Raw genomic sequence first — 6,000 nt, forward strand, 5'->3', positions numbered from 1 at the left:
ACAAACCTAGATTGGCATTGTTGGTAGTAATCTTGTTTGATGCTTGAATCGGTGTTATGGCTGACTCTGTATGCTCTATTAGCAATTGTAATTCTGCTAAATTCAAAAGATTCCATGAATCATGTGCCTATCAACCCATATGTTGCTGCGCTAGATAATGATATATCAAAACATTGTGCAACTTTGTTACCTGGAGGAGCTTCTTTTGGATTTTGATGTTGGTTGAAAGTGGAACTGGCGCTGGAGTTGGTCTCATAATCATGTGCATCGTCTCTACTGACTTCCTCTGTATGGAAAGAATGGTTTGCACAAATAATTTTGGGTTTTATCGAATGTTTTAAATGTATTTGATTTCGTCTTGAGTTACGCTTCAAGAAGTTTGCGTTAATGAATTTGTTAATTTAATACATTAAACCTTGCTTGTCCCCAAGCAAGAAAAGAACTATGCACAAAGAATTCTATTAATTGGAATGGGTTGAAGAATTGCTTAAGATGCCTTAGTGAGAGAAGTGACTAAGTGAAAGTGGGGTGAACTTCAATTTGTATGCTTATGCAAGGATTCCAGTGCTCATTAGTCCTTACATTTTGGAAGTCTTATATCTTAGGAATGTCATTCAAATGATATTATGGAAGTCTCTTTATTGATTGTCACCTTGAAGAGGCACTTATTTTCTTGCATTTTTCTTCTTTTTGTATTTTGGCCTCGACTCTAAGTGTCATGTCTCAAAGCGACTCTTAAGATAAGCTTTCAATGAATACTTCCAAACCAGTTGGTCTAAGGTATTAGGTGTTGAAGTACTCCTTAGGACTTACTTGCTCAAGCCTCTCTCTTTGACACAAATCCACCACAAGTATTTAACTAGGACAATAACTCTTTGAGTTCTTGTTTCTTTCTTTTTCTTCCTAGTAATTGATGCTCAGAGCCTTGGGCTTGTTCTTTGTTTTTTTTCTTTTTCTTTTGTTGCTTCTTCTTGGATCAATAGATTTTTGAGAATTTTCATGATAATTCTCTAAACTTCGTTTCCTGTCTATGAGCTCCCATGCAAGTTTTCAAAAACATGAAGCCTCAATTGACAATCACACAATCAGAACATCCACTTTTCTTAATCTTTTGCTAGCCCCAAAATTTATAAAATTCTTCTACATTTTTCTTCCAAAAGAATGATTTCTTTGTTACATTTTTAAGTATATTGGGTGCAAGCAATTTCAAGAGTAAGGTGCAATGAGAGGCAGTGAATCATGCTTATTATTAGGCTAGAGGAAACTAAACAGAACAGGGGTATAGCCTGAACTTCCAATCAAAACAATAAAACAAGAGACAATCATGATTGCAATTAAATGTACTGGGAGCAAATAAAAGGAAAAGAAACTTTACCACCTTATAGTTCATCTTCATTCTTGTTGTCATTTTCCTCATATCTTCTCCCTCCTACACCAACTTAGAATGAGTGTTTATCCTCAAGCAACAAGTAAGAACAGTGGTGATGGAGTTTATGATGGATCATGAATGTCTTAAAGAAGAGATGTGAGTAATGCATAGGTTTAAGCAAGCAAAATTAAGAATAACAATAAAGGCACAAGAAGGAAAAACAGAGACAATGTGATTGCATTAATAAGTGGTGTGTGCATATTATGAAAAATAAGTGGCAACACTAAACTTAGTGTGACACTTTCATTTTAGAATAATGCAAGTACCTAGTGAATATTGAGAATCAAATTGTTACAAGGCAACACCAAACTTATTTTATGCAATCTCATGTCAAATTATTGAAAATAAACTAAACAAAGAAAAAAATGTTACCTACAGTTGGGTTGTCTCCCAAAAAGCGCTCTTTTAATGTCATTAGCTTGACATGTTGTTCATGACTTTCTTCCTCTTCTTCCAATTGGTTAAGAGGAATGACCTCAAGGGGAAAGAGGGGCAAGTTGATGCCCCCTATTTTGGCCTCTTCCCAGCAAGCTTTCTTTTGTTATTGGCTTGATTTGCTTTGCTTGTTGGGGTAGGGTGGAATTGCTTTTGGTTGACCTTTTCTTCTTCATGGATATTGTCCTTCGTATCTTGGTCACAATCCTCTTTTTAGTGCTTTTCTTGATCATCTTCACTACCTTGATTTTAGGACTTAGTTATTGTGTGATGGTTGGAGTGTCTTCTTCATCAAGAGCTTCTTGAATTAGTGGTTCAATAAACTCACCCTCTATGCAACTCTTTGTTTCATTGGGGTATGGACTCCCTTGATTGACTTCCTCCCTTTCTTTTACAAAATTTTGCATTATTCTTTTGGGAGTGAGTTTACAAGCTGCTTCGTCACCTTAAGTAGCCTCTGTGGATATGGAATCCTAGGCTTGTATGCTTCTACAACCTCCTTCTTCATTGGAATTTCACTTGGTATGGGTGCATCTTTTTCTTGTTCTTCCGATTCCTCCTTTGCACCCACCATTTGGTCTTCATCCTCCTTGCTAAGAACTTCTCCTCTTATGGTATTGTATTCTTCCCCTGGTCAAAGGAAGACATAGGTTGGTCTTTCAGCAAAGGATTGTGCTAGTTGTCTCATTTATTCTTTATATGATCTCAAGTCTTCAATGAATTGTTCTACTTTTAGCTCGAGAGAAGAAAGTCAGGGATGGTCTTGTGGATCCGTTGGTGCTGTGGTAAAGTTGTTACAAGGATTGCAGAATAAATTTTGTGGGTTGTGAAAAGAATCTTGTGTGTAATGAAATGAATTTCGTGGGTGCTGAAATGAATTGTATGGATTTTGAAAGAAATTTTGTGTTGAGACATGCTCAAGTGATGAAGGATTTTGATATGAAAAACTAGGAGGTGAGGTTGGATAATTAAGAGGTGATGGCTCTTGATGAATGGGATATGAATGAGTGAAATATCTTTGATTTTGATCTTCCTAGCCCCAACTTAAGTAGTGATTAAATTCATCAAAATATGGACCATTTTGTGGCCCTGAGAAGCACCCCATCATTCCTTGTTCTTGATATTTCCAGCCACCATTAGCATAATAACATGAATCATTTTATGGTAGTGGAAAGTATCCCATGTAATTTGATTGACCAAAGGATGATGTATACTCCATTTTTCTTCAAAATGCCTTGTATCAAACAACAATCACCAAAAGGATTTGGAATCCCTCTTGTCACAAATGAAAAATTTTTAGTAAGACAATAACACAAATAGTTAGTTAGCAAAAGAAACTAGAGAAACAAAAGAAATTAAATGAACAAAATAAAAGAAAAAAATGTCTAATCTAGACAATCAATCGGTAGTTTTTTAATCACAATTAATCCCCAGCAACAGCGCCAAAAATGTGATACGGAGAAATTTAATCCGTATAACTACTAGCAAGTGCACCGGGTTGTATCAAGTAATAAAACTCACTTAGAGTGAGGTCGATCTCACGAGGATTAAAGGATTAAGCAATCAATAGTTAATTGATTATTCTAGTTAGATAATCATATTTGAATGATGAACAAACAAGGAATGTAAATGGCTTGAAAGTAAAAGAAAGCAATAAAGTGCAAGAAAGTAAATGGCATAAATGTAAAGTACAAGTAAGTAAAGTGATGGAAAGTAAATGATCATAAAGTAAATATAAGAACTACGGATAAAATGAACATTGGGATCAAGAGATATTGAATTCTCTGGATCAATTGTTTTTCATCTCATCTTCAATCATGCAACTCATTGATCTCTTAGCAATCATGAGTGATTGAATCCCAAAAGAGATGAAGATTGGTTTCTAAGTGAAGTAGAAAATTTTGTACAAAGTTAGTCTTTAATGTTACCTTAGTTGGCTTCGAATGGAAGGCAGGTTTGCAAAGTGCTTGGCTCAAAGTTAGCTGTGTTGTTTGGGGATGCATTAAGCACATCGGAGATGAATGGTACATGCCTCGAAGACCTTGTGAAAATGTTAGAAATTCCTTTTTTGTTTTAAGGAAGCTTTTGTGACGTTGTTGGAACTAAATAAGGGAAAATTGTGATTTCATCATTTTGTTATTTCAGATGGTTAGAATTATCCATTGATATGCCTATGCATAATTTAGCTGCATGAATTGTGAATAAGAAGGGAAAGAGATTTGCACCTTCACATGGGAACAAATGCAAATTGGTTGCAAGCCCGAATGATTTAACATTGGTATGGTCATGTGTTGATGGAATCAGAATGTGGCGTCCTGCGCTCACACTTCTTGAAGGCTTTTGAGCATAGCAGAGATAAGTTAGACATGAGCTTAGTTGCATGGTGTTCTCTGCTCCTAATTACAACAACAAATGTATACAATTTGGTTAGAATTGGTCTGTGTGTCAAACATTCACAATTTGTATGAAATTCGGAAGAGTCTAAACCTTGAAGTGTAATCATCTTGATAGATGAAGTTATAGGAGAGAAGTTTCTAATGACATTAAAAGAATCTTTATCGAGTGATTAATCAATGGTGTGAAAAATCTCTGGGGTCCCCAACTATGTTGGAAAGTTATTTGTGATGACGGTGTGGCTAGATGCATTCAGAGGACTTGGCTCGTCGTGGTTATAACTAGAACCTAAAACATGAAGGTTTTTATTATTAGCAATGGTTAGCTAAGAAACAGCAAAAACCAAAACTGCACTGAAGTGGTCCTACAGAACTTCAACCACATGCCATTTTACTGTAACTCAAGGTGACATACTCCTTTAATTAGTTTCATGATGTAATCGCTACCACAAGAAAGATAACTTTGCAGTGTAAGTTATTGAATTTGTGAGTAATATAATATGGTTTAGACAGTGTAGGGTGTAACTTAACACAAAATTAGTTGTTTTTTATTTTTATTCAAATATCTTCCCCTATATGTGTTAACCATTTACATAACATACCTTGTAAAGAAGCAATAGACAACTCCTTCAAAGGGATTCTATCTTCAGACTGTGGAGGTGCATTATTGCAAAATCTATGCATTATGCCTACATGTTGCTTGTGTGGCAGCAGTTGTGTTATCCCAAGATTTTTTGCAACACGTTAGAGATGATAAAATAATGCTAGTTAATACAGGAACACAGCACAAAGGCAACATGAAATTGGTTTCGTATGACCTAAACATATAGTTTGAAAGCACATTTGTGGTCTGAATCCATTAGCTTTCTTTTTTTCCCAGATAGCTTTGCGAATCTATGGCACCTCGCTTCTTTTGCATTTTGATCCAATTGGTTCATGCTAGTGTTGCAATTTGAGGTTAGGCTAGTGAGGTAAAAATGGTTCAAAAATGAAATTATTGGTTGCTGTGTATTCAAGTTGAGTGAGATACTATGTATTTCCATTTTAAGATCCATATGCAGATAAAATCTTCAAGTTATGATTCACAAAAAGCTAAACCGTAACCATGATTTGGAAGCCTCAAAGAGGATGTCATCACATGCATAGGTTGAAAGTAACTTAAAAAAAACTCAAGATTTTATCACACTTGCTGTACTGAATTGGTGCAAAGCTGCATTTTTTACTATCTAGGAGAAGTGGAGGCATATGCTATTGGATACGACACAGAGATTGAAGAAGGTCCATTCTTTTAATGCGGGGTTGGGAATTTGAAATTTAACAGATACTTAGTTGAATCTCTCATGATATGACTTTTGGACTGTAGAAAATTCAAGGTCCATAATGGACTGCAATATTTTTCTAACATTTATTCCTCTATATTATTCTTCACTTGTGCCACATAGTGAATTTATTTTAAGGATTATCTGTAACTAAATTTCAGAATGTAACATCCCTTTTAATGTGTCATGTTGGGAATATGATTAAGTGTATAACTAACTATTAATTAATAGCATAAAAAATATAACTGAATTTGGCCAAGGTAATATATGATTAACAAAGATTATGGATTTGCACTATAAATTCCACATAATTTATTATGATAAATGCAAAAAATACTTGAAATGCAAGGTCTTTTATCTATAGACGGCAGGCTATTCTTCAAATTAAACTAGGAACGTGCCTCGAATGTAAAGCATGAGTTCC

The sequence above is a fragment of the Arachis hypogaea genome, chromosome 5 (assembly GCF_003086295.3).
Source record: "Arachis hypogaea cultivar Tifrunner chromosome 5, arahy.Tifrunner.gnm2.J5K5, whole genome shotgun sequence".
NCBI classification, from domain to species: Eukaryota; Viridiplantae; Streptophyta; class Magnoliopsida; order Fabales; family Fabaceae; genus Arachis; species Arachis hypogaea.